Source organism: Arvicanthis niloticus, chromosome 19, assembly GCF_011762505.2.
Source record: "Arvicanthis niloticus isolate mArvNil1 chromosome 19, mArvNil1.pat.X, whole genome shotgun sequence".
In the NCBI taxonomy this organism is placed as follows: Eukaryota; Metazoa; Chordata; class Mammalia; order Rodentia; family Muridae; genus Arvicanthis; species Arvicanthis niloticus.
In genome coordinates, this window is record NC_047676.1 from 43,281,599 (window position 1) to 43,306,162 (window position 24,564).

Here is a 24,564-nt window from a genome sequence, read left to right on the forward strand (position 1 = left end):
CTGGCCAGAGAACTTGAACCTGAGGGGTATAAAGCCATGTGGTTTCTGGATGCTCTTCTTGTCTCATTTATCCCAGCCTTGGGATTGAAGAAGCCCACCTCCTGGAAACAATAACAGATGAAAACAAAAATAAAAACAAAAGCTAAACAGAAAGGAAAACCAGCCAGAGAACGATTTCTTTAGGCAAAATACTATGAAAGAGGGAACCAAGGAAGAGAGAGCCGTTAAACAATAACTCCCCTAATCTAGCAAAACACTACAGTGCAGAGGGGAAATTCTGAAAGAGCAGAGCCTAGATTCTGAGGTGGTAAGACCACAGTCTCATCAAGTTGCCATAAGGTGTTTCAGGGTTCACTGGGACAGTGCCAGGGAAAGACAAGAGGGTTCTGTTGGCTGGTAATAAGACATATTAGTGAAAACCATTTGACAACACCAGACTCCAATATTTGATTATAAGCAACAACAAGTTTTCTATACCTTGCATGTATCAATAAAAATCCAATGGGTCCTTTAATACCTACTTGAGGTAAGCAACCACTTATCTTCCTGCAGGATTGGTGTTAAAAGAAAATGCTAACCAAAACAAGCCTAAAAGATTTAAATATCACAGAGCGTCCCCTTAAATAATGTGAAAACACCTGGGTTTCAGTTGAAAAATTGCCCCTCATATCAAGTACTGGTAGGTGCCCCTAAAGAAAAGATTCATGTGGTGAAGAAAGGAAAACGATGCAAAACCAGAGACATTATCTGAAAAGGATTTTAGAGCAGCCATGAAAAGCATACTTCAGTGGGTGATCACATCCACAACTCAAACCAATCAATGAATATCCAAAGCACATAAAACTCTCTACAGTTGATTAGATGATACAAAGAACTTATATCTACAAAGTCTCACCAACATCACCATCCACATGTGAGCTGAACAAGGATGATGGCAATGAACAAACTGGATAGGGAACAGCCCATGAGGTCTCATCCCTACACAAACAATGATGGACAACTGAGTACAGCTGTGAGTGGGAGAGTGGCCCTCCCAAGGAAAAGCACACCAGTTTATTGTCCAAGGTCAAGGTCAGCTCTGAAAATAGGAATAAAAATGAAATTATGTGGACTCAGCCGATTATATTTAAATATGTATGTGAATATGTATGTATATAGAAATGCATATATATATATATATATATATTATATATATATATATACTAACAATTAATAAAAAAAAAGGCCATGACTTTGAAGATGAGCTGGGAGGATAAATGGGAGGATTTGGAGGGATGACGGGGAGGGGGGAAAACGTTGTAATTAAATCATAGCATCCAAAATTAACAATAAGAACAAAGAGAACCAAGTGCAAGCTCTAGCAATGAAAAATGATAAATGGGAATTTAAAAGTTCACTGGAGAAAACCAGAGCGCCAGCTGATATTGTTCCATGTTCTTGTTTACAATAGATCAGAAGTGAAGGACAAATGATGACATGAGAATCTCTAGATGTTTGAAAATAATAATAACATAGTCATAGGTAATCTATAAAGTACAGAAATGTTAAGGGGAAATTTGAAAATGAATTAAACAGAAGAAAAAAGCAACCTATGCAAAGTTGACACTGCCAAAGAAACTCCAAATATTTAAGAGGAATTAATATGAATCCTATATAATGTTTTCAAGACAATATTAGAAACTATACTTGTTTACGAAATGGCATTATCCTAATACTGAAACCAAATGGGGGATGGGAGAACACTGAAAATGATACCCGAATTTGCCTGCCAAAACTCTAACAAACTATATTTAGCAATATATAAAAATTGCTATGTACCTTGAACAAGTGGGATTTATTCCAGCAATTTTAGGCTGTTTCAATTTCCCTCAAACCAATTATCACTCACCATATTAACAGGTTAAAAAATGAGAACATATTATAATTGTCATACAGCAAAAAGTACTATAAACCTACTGTAATAGAGAGTGAATGATTTTGACCAAGGTGGGTTATATAGAACAGTGGAAATGAATCTCCACGCAGAAATATAGACTCATGCAAATTATATAATAGTATATATATATATATATATATATATATATATATATATACACACATATAACCAGTAATATTGCTTTGATAGACAAGAAAATAGTATTGGTAGTTGAAATATTTTCATCAAACAAAAAGAAACTCTGAGTTTGAGATCAGTTCTGGCAAAATATGGATATATAGTTAATTTTCTTCAGCTTTCAGAGTCCTCAGAAGGGACAAGAGCGGCAGACAGAAGCTCATTCATGCTCTGTCTATAACCGTAACTCAAGGTGCTATGCCATCAGTTACATTCTTATAACTTTGGAATACCAGTGTTTCATATCTACATTTAAAGGCTTTAGGTTTGGAGTTGTTGAAATATTTATTATGGTTGAAAGAAACATTTAGTCAATAGCATTGCTCATTCAAATTATGTTATGAGTTAAATGGGTGTTTTGCACAGCCTGGGAAGCCAGCCATTGTGTATGAGATTGTTTCTCAGATAATATGTGTTCCCAGATCCTAGCACCCAATAGAGTAAATCCCAGTTACAATAAAAGTCTGTGAACACAATGACTATTGTCAGCTTAGCCATTCACTGAACAATAGAAAAATATTAATAATTCAGCCTGGTCTTCAATTCTTCATTCTGCTTTCCAAAATCATAATCTTCCTTTGTTCAGTTTGTTGTGTATACCTTCTACAGGAGTGTTTGCTGTTTTATCATTTGAGAGATTTTGTTCTAGAGCCTAGTGAAAGTAGGTTAGAAACAAAACCTGTGCAAATTATGGTTGAACAACTTTAGTTACAAGAGGGGGTGCTAGAAAGCCATTAGGAGAGTCTATCTTCCCTGTGCCAGTGTGCACATTGTCCTGAGGAAGTGTGTGTGCAGTTTGTAGAAAGCAATTCACTACGCTCTTTTTGAGTGACTAACCTGCCAAGTCACTTGCCAAAGTCGGTGAATGTTTGAATGGATGCTTCCAAGGGGCTTAAAGGTAAGGCTGTCCTAATTTGAGTGTCTCTCGATGACAGTTTATCAGACTCTAAAGCTAAAGCTCTTGGCTGAGGCAGGTTCATCACCCAGACTACACTCAGCTCCTATCCAGGCACAGGACCAGAAGCAGACAATAAAAAACAGTATTTTCTATGTGATACCAGAACCACAAAGAGATGGCTGGGAGAGAATTAGTTAACTGTGTCATGGGTTACTTATGGACTCTTCGTTTTCTTTCCAAATTTGATAATCTCCTCTCAGAATGTGTTCAAGGTAAACCAGTGAGACACAATTCAACACATACAGAAAGCAATATTCATATGCAATTGAAACAGGAAACGAAGGCAATGCAAATTCTCCAGATGGAAAAGGAAACTGGTGCACAGGGCATCAGGATTAGTGGTCAGGAGAGATCAAAGGACGTGTTCTCAGTGAGCTCAGCCCTGACAACAGAAGAGACATTTTCCTCCCCACCCCTGCTCCGGATCTAAAAATCTCAAGCAATTGCAGAATTTGCCGGAAAGTGCTTCTCAAACCTTTCCCTAATGTTTGCAAAATTGCACGCCCTTCCAAGACTCACAGTAAATCAATGGTTCGGGCTGGACACACTTGTAACATTTCTTGAGTCATTTTTTCCCCCTTTTTTCTGCTTCTTCCTTTTGTGGAACCGGAATGAGCCAGCTTTTGATTTCAACTGAAGAACGTGCAGTGATAGCTGACTGACGTAATAGCCAGCAAGTTCTAGAGAAGGACCCAGCAATGCTCCAAGGGACGTGCCGCTGCCACCCTCCGAACTCCCACCCCCGTGCCTCTGTGAGACCTCCCAAATAACTCCAAATTTGTAGAACGAATGTGCCACCTTCAGAAATGAAATTCTGTAGATGGTCTAGAAATGGCTTCTTCTAAAGAACTGGGGCTTGTGGACACCCTCATCGCCTCATTTTTAGTCTACAAGGATGCACCTTCTCCTTAAAGATGCATTTGTTTTTGTTGTTCTTTTCTGCTGTTTGGAATTTGTTTTGAAGTAAGGTATCTCTGTGTAGCCCAGGCTGTCCTTAAAATTGCAACCCGTGTGTTTCTAACCAAATTCTAGTAATACAAAAGACAGGCTTATAATTTTCATACAAAAGATAACTGCTACATCCCTATGTTACGTCCACTCAGGATGATGTGGATGTGGCAGCTCAGCTCTGCATCCATAAAACATAATTCATGTTTGAACTATGGGTTCATCCCCCACCCTCATAATTGCTCTTCAGGTTCCTTTTATGCATCCACTGAAACCATATGATAACTTTGTCTACCGCTAGATATGAAGGAATTTATAAAGAAATAAGTTAAGTCTTTAGGGACCTATTCCGATTTTCCTACCATGTTGGTAGAACAGGATCTTCTTTAACTATCCCGTTCACCCTTAAGATAAACAAGAATTAAATTAGAATAAGTATATTATGAAAGGTCTTGGGGAGATCACCAGCAGGGAGTCTCTTCACCCACCCCTTGGTGAAGTCTGTGGGATGCCTGTCTGAATTTGTTGGATTCTAGTACCAACATTTAGAGCTACCTCACCCTTGCTATTCAGGACTATGGTAGATTAGCCTCTTCTCTTATTGCTTTCCTCATTTCTCTCCATAAATATTGGGAAGGGGCTTCTATTTACTGATTATAAAAGATAACAAGGAAATTATTTTGAGATTGGGCCTTTAAGCTCTGTTAGCAGATACTACCAGAGAACAGTGACAAAGGATTAGATGTTTTTATTTTCCGACCCTAGATCAAGTTCTGATACCTATGTGTCATGCCCTGTAAAATCCAGAGTATCCACAGATGCTTGCGAAAGCAGATAGTGTGACCTGTGATTCCAGAAGACATGGCAAGTAGCTTAACTGTGCAGAAGATATAATGGTACTAAAAAGAGTTGATTAAAGAGGAAAGACATGTCCTAGACCAACTAAACTTACTCCTGAGACTATGCAGAACATGCTCAGAGCTCCCAGTGCTGAGGATGCAAATCAACTAGATTTGTAAGCAGCATGCAAAGGGAAGAGACAGAAAAACACAGGCCATGTTCAGAAATACTTGAGAAAACAGATGAGCTAGGAGTCTGATGTTGTAATCAACATGAAAGATTATGTAAGTTTCAATTAGGGCAATTACAGGAGGATTAAGTTAATTGGATATACTTAAATGATGCTATTGAATTAGAATTGACAGAAATTCATGATTTATTTATTTATATAGGCAATGAATATTCATATGAACCAAGGAGAAGGCCATCTCCCAGAGAAGATTCCTAAGGAGCAAGGTTCTTCCACACCCTTCAAAGCCAATGTATTCTCCCTGGGATTTGAATTGGCCTTCTTAGAGATGGGACACTTTGCTTCCATAAGAAAACGAGCTTTGCTCTAGGGATCACATCAAGTTGGTTTCCTGTCGCATGGAATATAAGAGACCTAGAGAGTCAGATTTACTTGTAATCCAAATTGTGCCTGTCCCATTGTTATGATTTATACCTATCTGGCTTATTTGAGGATCGGTTTGAACCTAGAACCTTTATCATGCTAGCAGATACCACGAGCCACAGTAACAAGCCCTGGATCTTGTTTCTTTTTATTTAAACAAATATCAGTAGATAGGACATTTATTTTTTACAAAATGAAGTCTGAAGTGCTTTGAGATCCGGGGACAACTGATCTTTCTCACCAATACCAAGATCCTGCTCTGGCTGCCTCATTCCAGTCTCCCTAACTCAGTCATTTGTCTTCTGGGGTGCTTGTTACACATATTTGCCAGTGGAGGATTACTTCCCTTTGTCTTTCCATCCTGGTCTGGGTGGTTGCAGTGGTAGCCTATTGTTGGCTCTCTCTTCTGTAGAGCATCTCTGTGTTACTGCAGAATTTTGGACTTGTTCCCAGCCCCGTAATACATGTCACACTGTTTTTCTGCCAGTGACTTGCTGCTGGCATTTTAGCAAGTACATTACTCCCAAAATGGAATCTCCTGGGGAGTTTCAGCAAATACTAGTACCCAGATTCTGTCATGAGGGATGCTGATGGGTACATTCTAAGCACTGGAACGTTTTTAAGAGCTCCCCTGACAGTTCTAATGTGGGACTAAGGTTTTTAAAAAATGGAAAATCTGGGTGGTGCATCTGAAATCCCAACACTTGGGAAGCTGAGGCATGAAGGCCAGGAGTTTTAGGCTCACCTTGGTATATGGCAAGCAAGACCCTATCTCAAAACCAGAGATCACAGAACTCAATTAAATGTATTTGGCAATTTTTAGGGAAATAGAAAGCGTTGTGTGTATGATTCTGAAAGGCAAAAAGAAATATATTTTCATATAGCATCCATAATCACTTAAACTTTTCGGTTCATCGCACATTACAATTGAGATTTTAATACCAACTGACAATGCATAAAAGTAAGAGAGAAGGAGCTGACTTAGTTGCCGAGTTGGAAAAGACATAAAAGAAAATCTAAATGGAAACAAAACTTAGTTGTAAACAGAAATATATATATATAAGCTTCTTAGATTATTCCTGCCACCATGTAGAAAGTACTACCCTCATTTGTAGAAGGGTCATTGGTATGCAGAGAGGTTGAATCACTTGGGTGAAGTCTAGTAAATGGGAGAGCTGTACTTCAAGTGAGCCAACCAATAGATATTCATGTATAATCCACCTAAATTTGACACATCTGTCTAGCAGTGGGCATACAGCATATGACAGGTTAGAGTTAATTATTTTCCAAAGGCCCAGAAGCTTGATCAGATTTAGAACAGATGACTTATTCTCAACATCCTTACCTGACATAGATGTATAGAAAATTACCATATCATTAAAATCGTATTTGTGTCTATGAAAGTAGATATGTAACTGTCAAGGACAAACATGCCTAATGGGAGGGGGAGCAGAAAGAGATACCAGCGTGAGGACATATGGAGAGGCATGTTCCCATTATAGTAAATCCTTTGGTGAAAAGGTACTTAGGAAGCCCAGTACTGATGAGAATTAATATATGTCAATTACAAAATGTTATTCATTATATATGAAATAAAAATGATTGTACATTTTAGAAAAACAAATAAATCAGAGCATTTACCTTGACATTTTCTTCCTTGAAAAGGGGGTTATAGCAGGCTGTCAATTTGTCACTTGCTCACTGAACTTGATCATCTAGTGGGCATTTCTGTTAAGCCAAGGAAAGAGTGATGTTTAGATCCTCGACGTCAGGAGATAGCAGCTATGAAATCATGACTGCCCATGCTGAGTACCAAGATATTCTCTGAAGAATGCGAGGCCACGTGGTCTTTTGCTTTGTTCGCCTTCCTCAGTTCATACTTTCTGCTCAGTGCTGGTTTAGCTTGTGGCTGCTTTCACTACTGTCAAGTATTCTATGTTTGTTCTTCTTATTCAGGGTCTCATGAAAATATTAAAACCTAATAATTCAAGCAACAGCCAAAATTAATGCAAGTCCTCTAAGTGGCTCTTACAAAATTTATTGAAACGAAATAAAATATTGTAACACATCTCTAGTTTTGAAAATAAAAGCTCTTCGATCAGAGAAATAAAAATAAGAAGTCTTATGATACATGTATAACACTAGAAATAGTAGATCAAAATACTTTCTGGCGATGCCAGTGGCTTAACATCTGGTTTGCGTCATAGCATGGTTGAGTTGATTATCTCTGATATGTAATACAGCTGCAAAAACATGTAGGATGGATAAATGATCGTCTTTGAGATCCTATAAGATCGGGGTTGGGAGCCAGACCTAATCAAGGAAAGGCCCCCATGAAAGGGATCCAAGTGGAAGAGAGGAATGATTTCTTTTGTAGTTTATCTCAGGCTAAGCCAGTGACCCAATACAAATGAAAACACCATAAATGTGATTTTTATAAAGTCACAAGGATTGATTTATCCCTAAAGTCTTATCTCAAAGGATGGTGGTCAGAATGGTCTAAGGCCATCCCTAGCCAAAGGGAGAGTTGTGCTTTCCATTAACAACACTAAGTCCCCACTGAGATACGCCTGCACACAGGCTAATGGACACACAGCTCTTTACTTCTTCTTCTGGGCTGAGGTGGGTAGGTGAGTGGCTGGGGGCTTTGTGTTCTAACAAGGCTTGCACTAGCTCAAAGAAAATGCTTTCAGCCAGAAAAAGGTAGTGAGAAAATGTTCCTAGGGAAACACTTTTCCATGTCTCTATAGAGAACCTTAGGGTTGGATTCAAAGCCCCTTAAGAACGAACAAGGCATTGTTGATGTTTGTGTCTCTTTCCCTCTGCCTCAAGCTCAGGTCTTAAAAATGGGAACTCCTATGTCTCCCTCAGACACCACCTATTTCTTTATTCCTTTTTAACTTTTTAAAAACTTTGCAGCAATATCACTAAACACGTCAGAGTACTTCCATCAGAGCTAGTTGACATGTAGGCTGCTCCTGTCAACTGTGGTGTATTTTAAAGTACATTAACATGGGGCAAAACATTCAAGGTTATTGAAAAGTAAGAAAATCTGACATTTTGATGCCTGTTTGTTTCTCCTAAATGAAATGTTTGTGGCAAATTTACAACAAAGCCCCACATTGAGTTTAAGGCCTTGAATTACATTTTAGGTCATCATTGGGGGTTGTAAAGTATTGAGACACACAGAAGTGTGCTAAATTCTAAAGAAAACTAATTTAGATAGATAAACAAAATTTTTTTCTTAAGTGTATCAAAATAAAGACAAAGTGAGTGGGTGAGTTTTCTCCCTCAAATTAGTTCCTCTATTTGCCATGGATATTACGTATAATACCTTAGTAACTTTTCTTAAAAAATAATTGACTGTAGTACCCTAGGCAAATTCAGACACTATACAGGATGATTTCATAGGGTGATGAAGCAATTAGATCTACAGTATCCTCTCAATCCAGGAGTAGTCGGCAGTGTCCTTAGGAGTTGTGAGTCACCTTTTCCAGGTGAATGAGTCTGGAAGTTGAATTCTGCCCAATGGTTCTTCCACTCCTTATAAGTGACCAAGAAGGAGCCAGATAGAAATGAATGTAGAAGAAGAAAGAAGGGCGAGGAGGAGGAGGGGAAGGAGGAGGAAGAGGAGGAAGAAGAGGAAAAGAAGGAAGAGGAGGAGAAGGAGGAGAAGGAGACAAAAGCTTGGAATTGGAGAGCTTTTACATTGACAATGGCACATAACATCTCTAGAACTTTAAAATAAATTCCACCTATTTCAGACCATTTTATAACTGAGCAATATCACGTCTGTGATTAAGAACATGACAGGAATATTTTAGGAGTCAGTGCTCTATACCTGTAGCCAGGTGCCTAGATACACACAGAAGCTAATTGTACTTTTTGAAATATAATTTCTTCAGAGTGCCAAATGACACAGCCCCAAGTCCGGCAAATGTTTCTCCAATTTCCCAGCCTTCTCTGGCATATGAAGAAGCCCAAGCAGAAGCTCTCAGATTTAAGACTGTCTAAATTCCTAATGCAAGTACAGTTCTTATGCATTATGTGAAGAGGAAAGATCTTTAAATTAGTGTTGGAAAGCCATACCAAGATTTAATGACTAAATTAGAAATGTGTTCTGACCAGAGGACCTATTCTGAATGCCTGCTTTTCCCACAGGTAGCCCTTACTCCCTCTGGGACTCCACCCTTACCATCAGAGGACCTACAGTGGGTGCCTAGTCATCTCACAGGTATTTCCTTTTGTTTTTGGAACTCAAGAACCTACCATTTGACTCATACCTGGGTTCATACCCAAAGGATTCTGTATCCTACTCCAAAGATACTTGATCAGACATGTTCTCTGCTGCTGCATTCACTATTAATAGGAAACGAAATCAGCCTACATGTCCATTGACTAATAAATAGACAATAAAAGTAGTAATGAAGACTAGGAAGGAAAAAAGCCACATGTTCTTCAGGCACATGGCTTCTACCTTCAAAGTATTACATTTGTATGTTTAGCTTGAATATCTGTACTTCTGCAGTTATTACATTCCAGAAAGGTAAATGTCACAAAGATCATTGGGATGGAGGATGCCTTAGGAGGGGAGCAGCCCATGGTTTAACATGGGTGATATGAAAATAGAGGTGTACTTTTGAAGGTGGAAAACTAGAGCTACAATTTGGGTGGGGGTGGAGAAGAGGAGGAGCAAGGGAGAAGTAACTAAACCTAAGGATGTGTGGGGACAAAAACACATAGAAACTTACTACTTAGTATGAAAGGGTTAAAAATTTTCAAAAACTCCTAGTAGACTGAACAGAACCAAGAGTGCAGGTCATCTTGGTTGTGAGCTCTGTGTTTCAGGAACTTGGCTGACCACAAGATAGATGGTTGGTTATAAATAGGCTCTTAGAGAATAGCCTATACAAAATGTTCCCCATGACTGTTCCTTGGACCCTGTCACAAACTGACTAATGGGCTGGGACTTTCCACAGGTACTCTCCAATAACCCTCCTTCACTCCCCCTGGGTTGTGGTTCCCCCCTGAGTTGTGGTTTTTGGCTTTAAATTCTCTCTGTTTCCAAAGCCCTGGGGTCAGACCCCACTGCCCCTGCGTGGGTCATGGGTCTTGACCTCAACATGTTGATAGAAATATACCTCTTGCTGATTGCATCAAGTTCGGTGTCTTGTGAGTTAATGGGTGGCCGTGAATTCCTGAGGCTTAGGTAAGGTGCTCCCATCATGGGGGCCTTACATGTAAATCGAGAAAATATATATGTAAGTTTAAGAAGACAGGGATTTAGGAAAGAAATGTTCTACAATCTGCCCAGTGTTGTTCTCAAAAGCTAAGGGTTTCAAGGGGGGAGAAAAAAAAACCAGATGTGAGCTACCTCCTTACAGTTGTTGGTCAAAGAGGCCTCAGCAACCCAAAACAATGCAGGTATTTCTCTCTCTTCTTGATTGCTTACTAGAAACACTTGATAAGATTTTGTTGCTAAAGACTCCAAACATGTTGATTGCAAGGTCTAGAGAAATGAAGCTGGAAGCCTTTTCTCTGCTGGCTAACTTTCATAAGTCTACAGGGTTTGATATAGCCTGCTGGGGAACAAGAGGCATTAACAGTTTTACTTAGTTGTGAACCTTATAAGGTACAATGCCAGCCTTCAAGGCAACACAGGCCCACAGGAGAATTAGTGGTATGACAGTTACAGGGTCAACCAACTCCTCCCTGATTGGATCTGAGGCTCAATTCACTGGAAGGAATACATAAGTACTAACTGCAAAATTGTCAAACTCCATGGTTGGAGGTTTCAAGCTTTAAGCAAGAACTTAGGGCTGTTCTTTAGTTAAATTGTCATGGCACCAAGCTGCCTTCTAGATAATTACTTTTATATCCATAGATAAATGCTACTCCCAGCCTTAAATGGAGAAGCCTCTCTTTGTAATGAATGGCAGTGAATAAAGAGACACATGGGTACTTAAAGTGCCGAGATTAAATAATACATGAGTTCTCAGGCCTAAAAAGGGTATTTATTCTACCCTTTAGACTGTTTCAGGGACATCATGGGGAAAGGAGTAGAAAAATTGTCAAAGATAGAAAATATGGAGAAAGGCTTGGAACACTGTCTGTTTGGTTCAGCACTGCTAGTGGAGTCATGACTTAACAATAGCTATGATCACCTTCAATGGATCTTATCAATAGTCATTAATAGATAGGAAAGGGACCTACAGGGCCTTATTTTTACATGCTAAATGGTTGCCTACTAATTGATTCTAGGGGAGAGACAGTTATTGTCTTCAGTTGTATACCACCAAAGAGCCCAGTGGGCTCTGTGGGCACTTCCAAACCCATGGTCACACAGACAGCCCTGCTTAAATTCAAGGAGTCTCAGTTCACAGGAGATCAACAACAAAAATTAAGCTTGGGAGAGTAGAAAGAGGACTTACAGGAAAGGGAAGACAGTAGCGTTGGGAAGGAGATCAAAGGGGTATTTCAATAATAAGGGGGAATTATATGTGCATGAAACTGTCACAGAGAAACTCAATAAACGTTAATTTCTAAAGAAATAAGTAATGGGCTTAGAAATTCTGTATTTTTTCATTTTTTTCATCATTCGCTTGCCAGTGAAATCCAATAACAAATCAATTTAGCCAACTAGTCAGATAGTATTTCTTTAAATGAATTGAATTGTAGTTTTGAGGTCTTCAAGGCATTAATGTTGCATATTCATTGTGTACGTGTGTGTGTGTGTGTGTGTGTGTGTGTATGTATGTATGTTTTACAGTCTAAGGAGAATCGTGGAATAATAACTATAAGAAAAAGAATATGCTTTTGTTTGATGGCAGGCTACATATAGACCTGAGTGATTTTGTTTCTTCTTAATTTGAAATGCCAGCAGTCTTTCCATATGAAACCCAGTATTTAAATACTTGTATAGACACCACAAATGTCCTCTTTGTATGCAAAGAGATAGCAATTTGCAGGAATATTTAAAAACTGTTTGCAGTTGGGTCTGGTGGTAATGCCTACCATCCTGGCACTTGGGAAGTGGCGACAGGAGGATTGAAAGTTTAGGCTGGCTGTGACTCCATAGTCAGTTCAACTGCAGCCTAAGTTCCATGAGATTCTGACTCTAAACAAACAAAAACACATTATTCTGACTTCTATCATATTTTCAACCATTTCTTATGTTTGCAGAGCAAGAAGTTCAGTGATACCCATAACCAAGACAGCATTACCATCTTCACCTTCTCCAGAAACCGGCTAAAAAATAATTTGCCTCGAACTCAGCAATTCGCCTGCCTCTGCCTCCCAAGTGCTGGGCCAGCCTGGTCTACAGAGTGAGTTCCAGGATAGCCAGGACTACACAGAGAAATCCTGTCTCGAAAATAAAAAAACAAAAAAAAAAAAACAAAAAAAAAAAACAAAAAAAATAATTTGCCAATATTTGTACACTTAGGACATTGAAATGGTAATTTAGGGGTCTGACCTAAAATAAATTTAAAAGTAATACAGAACAACTGTTTCTACAAAGGAAGGAGAGAGATATAGTCAGAGATACAGAGGCAAGTAATTCTGTGGTCATGTTTTATTCTTTGTTCTGAATATGGGATCAGAACACTTAACTTATATTTTATGTTGAAATAATCGATGGCAACTGTTCAAGTACCTCAGAGTCTGTAAAGTCCACATGCACTGCTGCACGGAGAGGGGCTCAAGAAACATTTGAACATAATATAAGTGTAACTTGCTTATTTTGCCTGTATAGTCTTTGACCCGTCTTCCCCCAACTCACAAGGAGCCCTTCCTCAAAGCATGTGGGTTGCCATAAATCACAGGGTCCTGGAGAAGAACAGCAAAATAGTTTGTTTTGTTTCTGTTTTTATATGTACTACAACTTGTGTAGAAATAGAGTCATGGGAAATCGGTGCTGGGACTTGGCATGAGGTAGGCGTAAACTGCAGTGGGTCACTAAGTGTAAAGGGAAAGGCCGTTGACTGTGACTGTAAAGACCTCTCCCGCCTCTTACCTGCTTCCGTACAGTATCTACTGTGGAGAGAATTCCTGGAAAGAAGCCTCACCTTCCCCTGACCCTTCTGTAAGGCTGACTGACAGATTAAAACTTCAAAGATTGTGAAGAGAGTGGGATGTTGCAGGTCTAGAGCCTAAGTAAAACTTATCTCGAGCGATTTCCAACCCCCTTATTAGCCCTTCCTTTCCCACCTCTGTGGGATCTTTTTCTTTTTAAAAAAATTCTGTCATTTATTTATTTATTTATTTACACTCCAGATTTTATTTGTCACCCCTGTGCACCCTCTTACTGTTCCACATCCCATACCTCCTCCCCACCCTCTGTCTCCACGAGGATGTCCTCACCACCCACACCCCACCCCACCAGACCTTTATACTCCCTGGGGCCTCCAGTCTCTTGAGGGTTAGGTACATCTTCTCTGACTGAGCCCAGACATGACAGTCCTCTGCTGTATATGTGCTGGGGGCCTTATATCAGCTGGTGTATGCTGCCTGGTTGGTGGTCCAGTGCTTGAGAGATCTTGGGGGTCCGGATTAATTGAGACTGCTGGTTCTCTTACAGGGTCGCCCTCCTCCTCAGCTTCTTCTAGCCTTTCTCCAATTAAACCACAGGGGTTAGCAGCTTCTGTCCATTGGTTGGGTGAAATTATCTGCGACTGACCCTTTTAACTGCATGTTGTGTCTTCTGGAGTGTGGTCATGATAGGTCCCTTTTTGTGGGCCCTCGATAGCCTCAGCATGGTGTCAGGCCTTGGGACCTCCCCTTGAGCTGGATCCCACTTTGGGCCTGTCGCTGGACCTTCTCTTCCTCAGGCTCCTCTCCATTTCCATCCCTGCAGTTCTTGCAGACAGGAACAAATATGGGTCAGAGTTTTGACTGTGGGATGGCAACTCCCTTCCTCACTTGATGGAGGTGGGCTCTATAAGTTCCATCTCCCTACTGTCGGGCATTTCATCTAGGGCCCTTCCCTTTGTGTACTGAGAGTCTCTCACTGTTTAGGTCTCTGGTGCATTTTGGAGGGTCCCCCCAACCTCCTACCTCTTGAGGTTGCCTGTTTCCATTCTTTCTGCTGGCCCTTAGGGGATCTATCTTCTTTATAACTGTAATATAAAAGTTTTTAAATGTAGGAACTTAGCAGATCTCTAGCTTCTGTTAAGCCAGAAGCTGAGAGTCATCAGATAGCATCAGGGGCTTCTGGGGATGTGCTATAACTTATCCATCTTGTATTTCTACCCATGTATTTGGAGAGTCTCAGTTTACAACTTCCTTTGTTCTATTTCTATAAAACCTCGTGAAATCTCTACCTCACTGGACTGTGGAGGTTGGGCTAATCTAAACCTCTGTTCCTACGCCATAGTCACTCATAGGTGGCTCCAGATTCATGTCCCCTCTGAAGTGACAATTGTGGATTTTATGTTGCCACTACCTATATTTACAAGACAGTATAATGTATTCTTGTCAACAAATTATCCACTTATTTTTAAATGGTTATTTATTTATATGAATAATGTATGCATATATGCATGTATGTATGCAGTGTATGTATGCAGTGCTCAGGGAGTCTAAAAGAGTGTGTCAGATCCTATGGAACTGAAGTTACAAGTGATTTTGAGCCACCTCAAATAAATACTGAGAATGGGTCCTCTGCAAAAGCAGAAAGCATCCCTAACCACTGAGCTCCTCTCTAGGCTCAGTGATCAAATGTTTAATGCTTCCTTTAATTAGACCTCCTCATCCAACTGTCAAATGACAGACATGTTTTATTAACCTACTCCATATATCTATAAACTATAGCCCTCATATTGAATAACAACTGATCAACACCCCATTTAGCCTACCTCTACTGAGATGGGTGGGATTAATCCTTCGTTGTGTGGAGAAGGTAGGAGGGAAGCATATTCAGAGAATGCTTTACTTTGCAACCCGTTTTAGTAGAGAAGCATTTGCAAAGCATTAATCCCATTCCAGATATCGCCTTGCTTTTTCCTATGGGCATCCTGAGACCAAGATGATATCACTTTCAAAGTTGGTCCGATCCTATTAGGAACAACCTCCACTCTGAAGTCACAGGCCTCAAGAACAATGACCAAGGTCACCCTTACACAGCCTTGTGTTTTGTTTCATAAGAGATAGCCCTTGAATGCTGAGAAACCTAGCTTCCAGGAACTGCAGGCCTCAGCCAGCAACTGTCTTTCACGTAGTCCCTTGGAGAACAATTGTGTGAAGCACAGTGACCTCAGAAACTCATTGCCTTGTGGGCTATTTATGAAAACAGTGTTCTCAAAGAACAGTTCAGGATGAGGAAACCCTATCAGAGCCTGATTTAGCTCTCACTCTGCCTGTGAGAGCATCCTATGAGAAAACAAGGGTAAATATAGCAAATGCAAGTTCAAAGGTAGAAGCCTGGTTGCATGCTGGGCTTTCTGGGAGTGAATATGAGATCTCCAGAGATATGTGTGCCCAAAAGTAGAATGGCTGGTGAATTTTGCTGAGCTAGACTTATCAACCTGTCTTTTTAAAAATTCCTTTCCCTGCATGAGTTTGTTCTTTTTTGATGGCAAAAATGAGGAAAACAAATTTCCACTATATATTAGGAAGTGTTTTATAATAAATATGAGAAAAGATGCTTCTGTTTTAAAATATGATGCATCAGCTTTATATCCAGAGCTCTCTGGATGGTGTCATAAGTTTCTCTCCTAGCATTACAGCCTCCTTAGACCAGTGGTTTTAACCCTGCTTTTGAGGTGACCCTTTAATGCATGTCCTCATGTTGTGGTGACCCACAACCATAAAATGATTTTGTCGCTACCTCATAACTTAATTTTGCTACTGTTATGAGTTGTAATGTAAATATGCAGGATAACTGACATGTGGGTAACCCAGAGGTTAAGAAACAATGTTTTAGACTAATGCAGATTATCAAATGCAGGAACTTTACCTGCCTTTGTACAGGCTTCAGTGTGATTTACCTGGTGTAACATATGCATGGTAGCAATATCAACAAAGGATACCTCTTAGGCCTGTCAGTCAGCTAGTGAAGAGAGAGCTGGACTTCTCCATCAGCTACTTCCGAAACGTGGCAAGATCATCACCATTTACTAGAATATTGCCTTTTGGGTGGTTTATGATTATTTTTTTTCCTTCCCTCATACATCTCTTTCTGGAAATGGGTACTAATTATTTTGAGTCTTTGAGTTCTTTTACAAAGTGTCACATAGTTATGTTGAGGCAGATGGTAATTTAACGGATGTGTCGAGAAACACAAGCCTTATCTGCCACCACTGGCCTTTCAGTAAACAGTATTTATCGACAGTTTATGGCGAACAGTAAAGATATAAAGAAAGCGGGGATGGAGAACGTGTCAGCCTTCCTCAGAAGTAGCATAGCAGTGCAAGAAAGTCATGATTTTGAAGAGATGACCCTTTTTGAGTTTTCCATCAAAAAACAATAAATCTCCCAAAATAGCTCTTGGTATAGGAGTTCAAATACATTTTTAGATTGCCTTATAAACACACACACACACACACACACACACACACACACACACACACACACACATCTGAAATATGAGTCTTGTACTCACTGCTCAAAAGGCCTTTGCTAAGAAAGTTTCTGTAATCTTGGTGTAATTCTGCAAACTTCCCTAAAGTGATTTTTTTTCCTCTATTAAAATAAAACAAGTTCATTCTCCATTCATCAACTCAGCAATGGACCTGGAATAAGTTTTTGATCTCTCGTCTACTAAGAAATACATACAGTGCACTCAGCGCAAGGTAGAAAATCAGTTCTTTGCCTCTGATTAACCAGAGGCTGGTGACAGAGTGCCTTCAAAAGTCACAGGCCTGTAATAAAAATAAATGCCCTGTTTCTCAGCAGGCTTTTTCTAACAGACATGGAGAACCATCTCAGGACAATGAAACCCCGTGAAACAATAAAATTCCCAGCAACACAATGACTCCTGTGGCACAAAGCTTTGTAAGTAATTTGAAGGAAATGATATCACTTCTGGATTGAATAGGAGCATTAGTATGTCACTGAGTGCTTCCATTTGTTTCCTACCACCATGGAACCTACCCTATCAGAAAGTAAAGTCCTGAGCAGAGCCAGGATGGGTTTAAAGCTAGGGGGGAAATAAGTCCAAATGCTTTTTTATTATTCTGCATATTTCTCTTGATGATTTTCAAAAAAAAATGATTCCTGGGAAGCACTTACTGATAATTCCATGTGCTTGTGACTTTAAGGAATTGGGGGAAAAATGAGAAAATTCCAAAAGTCAAGGAGAAAACTCAGAACTGTGAAACTGAAAACAATAAAGAGTGCTTTCACGAAATTATTTTTCACCTCAGGGAATGTACTTCAAGTCATCTCAGGATTTTGAGTGATGAGTTGATAGACGTGTCTGAACTCCACAAAGGAACATCAGTTCAAGTAAAAATTGCATTGGGGGAGGGTGGAAAGAACTTTGAAAGGCATAGAAATAGATGTTCAAAGAACTGTGAGCTTCTGGGGGAGGGGGAAAGAGAGGGCAAATTCTCTAATGAGAGCGAAGGCTGGATGTGAAACCCAGGGCAAAGGAAGAAGCACACAGAGGTTACCAGATGCCCATGCACGGAAAGTCTATCTCTGCAGCCTGAAACACAAAAGGTCATTTTCCAGACTCTGACTGACAGGAAGACCATCCGTTTGTGAATCAGCCTCACTAAGTAATTAGGATTTTGATTCCACAGCTCAGCTCAGTCCTGCAAAGAATAAATTGTCAACTTCACCTGTCTAGCTCTGTCAAGAGTTTGATTATAGAGCATCCCAATCCAGCAGCTTAATTATGAGCTAGGTCTGCACAGCAAGTGTCAATATTGCCTGCATCTGGTATGTGGTTTCTGAGTACATTTTAGAAACTGTAATAAAGCAAATTCAGCCACAAAGACCAGGTGAATCTAAAGACATCTGTGAAATAAAGTACATTTCAAATATACAAGTAAGGTTGTAAACTTTGTATGGCTTAGTTAGTAGTGGCATGCCACACACAAGCACGAGGCCTGAGTTCAGAAACTGAACACATGATAGCTACAGTAGTGTATGACTAATCCTAGCAGTGGGAATGGGGAGATAGCTGGAACCCTGTAGCTCACTGGCTAGCCAATATAGTCAATAAGGAACCCCAGCCTCGAGAGACCATATCTCAAAAATAAAAAGTACAGAACAATGGAGAAAAACATATAGTGTAAATGTCTGGCCTGTTTGTGCAGAAATATACACATAACTCTTTTGCCATTAGATATGTTCTTTTATCTTTTCAGCTGCCCAAACATCTTATAATAGAGGCCAATGTTCACTTCATATATTTTGTCTCAAGCTGTATTTGTGCTATTTATAAAGATTAAAGGAGAATTATATTTCACTGGGGGAAATTCTTGTTATTGCTTTCAGTATAATAACATGACTTTAATAAATAAATGAAATAAGTAAATGAGATAAAATATAAATTGTTTCCCTAAAAGCATACTTACTTATCATGTCAAAACATTATTTTTAATTTAGAAAGCTTCCTCATGTTTCTATGGTTAATCTGTTCACCTCATAGTGGTAAGCAATGAACTTTGACTCAGGAAGAGCTGAGTTCAGAATTCTTTATACTAACTGGATAGGCTCCTGAGAGATTACAGCCACTGAGAAGACTAGTTTCTCAATCAGAAGGCAAGAAAGCAAGACTCTCTAGATTCATTTCTTAAGATAGTTTTGCTGGTTAGTTTTTGTCAACAGGACACAAGCTAAATTCTTCTGGAGGGTGGGAGGAGGAGGGAGGGAACATCAATCCAGAAAGTACTTCTATAGGAATGGCCTGTAGAGGTGTCTGGGAAGGCATTATCTTGACTAATGATTGATATGGGGGGGGCAGTCCACTGTGATTCTACTCAGAAGCAGGTGGTCCTGAGTTGTACAAGAAACCAGGCTGTGCAAGCCAGTAAGCAGTGTTCTTTTGTGGTCTCTTGTTAAGCTCTTGCTTCCAGATTCTTGTCTGAGTTCCTGCCCTGACTTCCCTTAATGACAGACTGTGACATTGAAGTGTAAGCCAAATAAAGCCTTTCCTTTCCCAAATTGCCTTGAGTTCTGGTGTTTATTGCAGCAATGGAAAACAAATGAGAACAGAGGGCATGATGAAAAACATAAACTTGCCCTAATGCACGTTTTGATGAAGTGTAATAATCCCGTCGTGTATCCCAGCATGCTACGCTGCCTAGACCTTGAACTTGGTCCTTATCATTTCTCCTTTATTTATATTTACAAGACATGCTTGTATTTTAATCAGGAACAAACACAAGAATGTAGTTGGTATAGAAACTGTTTAATGCAGGTCTTTAAAGAGTGAACAGTACAGTTTTTGAAAGCTACTTTCATTATATCGAAAGCTTTAATTTAAAAGAGAAACTCACATTTTACCAGCCAAAGAAACACAGTCTATTGTGTGGAAACAATAATCATGTGCAAGCAATAAAAGATTATTGTATGCAAGTATTTTTTTTTGTACCTGACTCTAGAATTGCCAAGGCAATTCAAAGAAGAGAATGTGGTGGATGTAGCTTCTCCAAGCGTATGCTCCACCTCAGCCCACCCACTTCACAAACACTGAAGGTTGAGGTTGATTTCTAAATTCAGAACAGTTTCCTAGAGCTTCGACATTTGGGAGAAGGAGATTTCCCTTGTCTAGAAATACACTATTTCCTGCGCATTCTACAGACACCCAGATGGAACGTTCCCTAAAACCTTGTAAACAGTCTCAACTCCTTTGCTGTTATCTGCAACTGGAATTGAGACAAGTAGCTTTGGAAAAACAGCTGGTAATTTGACAAGTGTGGTGATGTTTTGCAGGGCTGCGCCTAGAGAACTTGTGCTGCCCTTCTGTTTCGTGATCTTGTATGTTCTTTTACAGTTGCACATGTGCAATATAAGTGCTGTCTGGTTTGTCTCCCTGTTAAATCACTGAGACGAGAGGCTTTAGGTTTCAATTCATAGATCCCATGTGCTTAGTAAGGGTTTGCTATAGGTGAACAACAGACTGGTATCCGTTGAAGGGGTGGATGTGTGTGCCTGGATGTATATTGTAATGCAGAGGAAATGAATGATCTGAAACAGCACTAGTTTAGAGTATAGACTTGAGCTCGCCACACCATTTAGCATCGTTCTTTTAGCATTCCCTGTTTCAAGCAAGCCATTATATCTCTTTAATTATTAGTTACCACATCTCTCAGAGCCCTGTTACCCTCTGTGAGGTATCAAGATTGAAGCGGTAAAGAAAATGTGTTGAGTAGTTAGCAAGCATCCGAAGGGTAGCAGTGAGTTCTTGGTGGAGGGCAACTCTCTGCGTGAAGTCCTGTTCATGATCAGAAAATAAGTGTTCTAATAGTTTTTTAAAGATGTTTACCTAGTAGACATGCTATGGCCTTTTGCTTAAGCAATATTTATTTTTACCAAACTTTGTATTCAATGTTCATGAGTTAGGATGAACTCCTGTTATGTTATTCAGAAACCAGTTTTATTCACTGGAGGAATTCTTTTTTCCCTATGATAAATAATTTGTGTTAGCTGATAGCCACAAATCACTGACTTCTTTTGGAAACTGCTTCATTGATTTCTGAAATGATAACGGACTTATAATGTTCCTATAAATATACTCATTAAGTCATAAATTGCTCGTGGCAGCACAGGAAACCTCTCTATATGCTGTCCAGGCATCTTCCTTCCCCAAAATACACATTTTCCCAAGGGAGAACCAGCCCGGATCCATTATCCTAAGTACAGCTGGAGCAGAGTCATGAATCAGAGGGCAACTTTCCAGTTCCTCATCCTTTCTGAATTCATTATCGTGGGCAGGTTTCTACTGGAATGTGGTGGGGTAGAGTGTCTCACAACACAAGATCATTATTTGTCAGGGAATTCTTCTGTTATATGATTAGAGTCTGAACTCTCCAAAGAGCTTCCAATGAAATAGGTCAGGTCTCAAAATGAAGGTGACATCCACAGATTCAGAAAGAATAACAATACTTAAAAAAAAAAAAGAGTGTAATGTATTCTGTGCTTTCTAGTACCCATCAGGTGCCCTGTGCTCTGCTTCTTGGATGTGTTCTCATTTTGTCTTCACAATCTGAGAGAACAGGAACTCCAGTTTGCCATATGGTAAGTTTAATTTATTGTATACCAAGCTCTACCACGGATATAAGACTCAAAGCTAAATCAAAGTTGACACCTTTACCTGGAATGAGATCCTGATATGGGGGCGGGAGTGGGGGGAAGGTGAATGTAACTTCTGTGAAGTGAACATTTATAATGAACCACACTCTGGATTTACTAGGGATGTTAATAATAAAATTCAGTTTTACTCAATAAATTGCCAGTGCTTGCTCCATATCAATACTGCCACTGGCCGTACTTCACTTTGCGTTTTATTTTTTTTTTTTAAATGGAAATAGAAATTTATTTTTTTTATTTTTTTATTAGATCTTTCATTTACACTTCAGATACCATCCCGTTTCCCCATTCCCCCCCCCTTAGAAAACCCCTATCCCATGCCCCCTTTTCCTTTTTGCATTTATAAATTTTTTTAAATAATGTTAATCATAGGCTTTATAAGTTTGGTATTGTTCAATCAGAGGTGTAACCCACTACTACTACCCAACCTAGATATATCAACTATCTTTGACTGGTGGAGATACATGAACATCTGCTTCCCTGTCTCCCCCCTCTATCTCTCTTTCATCACCTAGCTTCTCCTCTCCTTCTTCTTCTCCTCTTCTTATTCCTTTTCTTCCTCTCAGTACTCCTCCCACCTTAGCTCCTCCTACACATCACCCTTCCTGTTAAAAGGAAACTTTTCTCTCAAAATACAATTAGAGCATAATTATGCCTATTTGTACCAGTGAGGTACAAGATAGTCCTAATACCCAGTCCATCCTTTTGTTGACTAACCAGCACCTCTGTCATCTATCCTAACTAAAACACTTAGTTCTGATCCTGGCTTTTTCCTTGGCTTTAGGATGAATGTCAGCTGATGACCATACACTCAGATCTTTTCTCTCAAAGTAAATAGCTATAAGTTTTCAACCCCATCAGAAATCCAGAATGACTGAGTTGACTATAATTGTGGGAAGCACAAAGCATAGCTTCTAAAACTTAGCCAATTTATAGAGACCTCTGAACACCTGGACACTCGCTCTACTTCAAAACGTTGGAGCATCTGTTCTTCTGCCTTCTGGCCCAGGATCATCTGACAGACCTTAGTGCTGCAGAATTATTAAGGGCTGATTACTCTGTCTAGGCAGATATAATCAGTCGACTATTCTGCAAGTGTGTCCTTTTCTGGACAGTAATTTGTCTGTGGAAGGAAAGTGGCAATTCTTGCCTAGTGGCTGTCTCACCACAACTGGAGTAACTCCAAGGATGCTCAATTTCTTCTTAGAATTTAACATAGGAAGCTGTCCGGAGCAGACAGGTCTCTAATGAAAATGAACATTAATACTGAAATGTTTGTCATGTCAATTCTAAGGATTTCTGATGTTTTGAAAACCAGCTATCCATGTAAGGTAATCTGGACTGTTGCCTGTTAACTCCACTCAGCTATTTCTAAATAAAACATAGAGAACACCCTTATAATAAACTCCAAGTCATGAATTTGCTATAGTCCCTTAACTCACAGGCTGATCATCTCAAATCAGTTAAAAAAGTTAAAGAAGGACTGGGTCTAAGCTTTGTATTCCTAAGTGTGTTATACTGGTACAATGCCTATGAGAGTAACAATATTCATCTCACTCTTATATCACTAAGAAGCTCATGCCAATGAAAACCTTAAAATTTGTAAACAAAGTAAATTGGTGCCATTTAAGAATTTATATCTTCATCTTGATATTAATTATACAGATTTCTACTAATAGGTTATGGCTATGCAATAACCCCTAGCTAATCCTCTCTATTCCGACAAAACCACTACTTTTCCCTAGGGAGACAGCCCAACATTTACCACCTTAGTCCCCATGCCCAGGGAATAGGGGCGCTGACTCATCATTAGCTTCTTCAAGCTGATTATGGGCGTTGAGATATTAGAAGAGGAGTGGGGGGGAGAGCAAGTTGACAATCCTCTGATGCTGTGTCTTCGCTGCCTCCAGATGGAATTCACGGACCTCAGAGGTTTGAGCAGGTCTGCCCAGCTTGCTTGTTGAGTAGATACACCAAGGTTGATCATTCTGCAATATACAATTCTCAAAACAAATTTTAGTATCAAGATAGTTTTTTTTTTTTAAAGAGGGCTGACATTTTATTAAGAATGTTGGTTCTAACCGCTTTTCTATTTTTCCCCTTTTTTATTGGATATAATATTTACATTTCAAATTTTATCCCCTTACCATATTTCCCCCACCACCCAGGAACCCCTTATCCCATCCCCCCTCCTCCTGCCTCTATGAAGGTGTTTACCCACCTACCCCCAGCCTCCCTCCCCACCCTCAGATTCCCCCCCTCAGTGCTCAGCCTTCAGGGTACCAATGATCTTGTCTCCCACCTATGCCCAACAGGGCCATCCTCCCCTACATATACAGCTGGAGTCATGTGTCTCTCCCTATGTGCACCTGGGCTGGTGGTTTAGACCCTGGGGAGCTCTGGCTGGTTGGTATTCTTGCTCTCCTCACAGGGCCACCAGCCTGTATGGTTCACGGTTCCTTCAATTTACTCTCTAACTCCTCCATTGGGAACTTTGATCAGATTAATGGATAGCTGTGGGTATCTGTCTCTGGGTATGTCCGACTCTGAGAGACCTCTAAGGAGACAGCCTTATCAGGCTGCTGTCAGCTTTCCCATCCTGACATCCCTATCAGCGTCTATTTTTGGTGACTGCCTATGGAATGAATACCCAGACACAATGGTCTCCCTACAACCCCCCCTTCAGATTCTGACCCACACTTTGTCTCCATATTTGCTCCCTTGGTTATTTAGTTACTCCTTCTAAGAAAGACCTAGACATCCTCACTTGTTCTTTCTTCTTCATGAGCTTCGTGTCGTCTGGTAGTTGAATCTTTGTTGTTTCAAACTTTT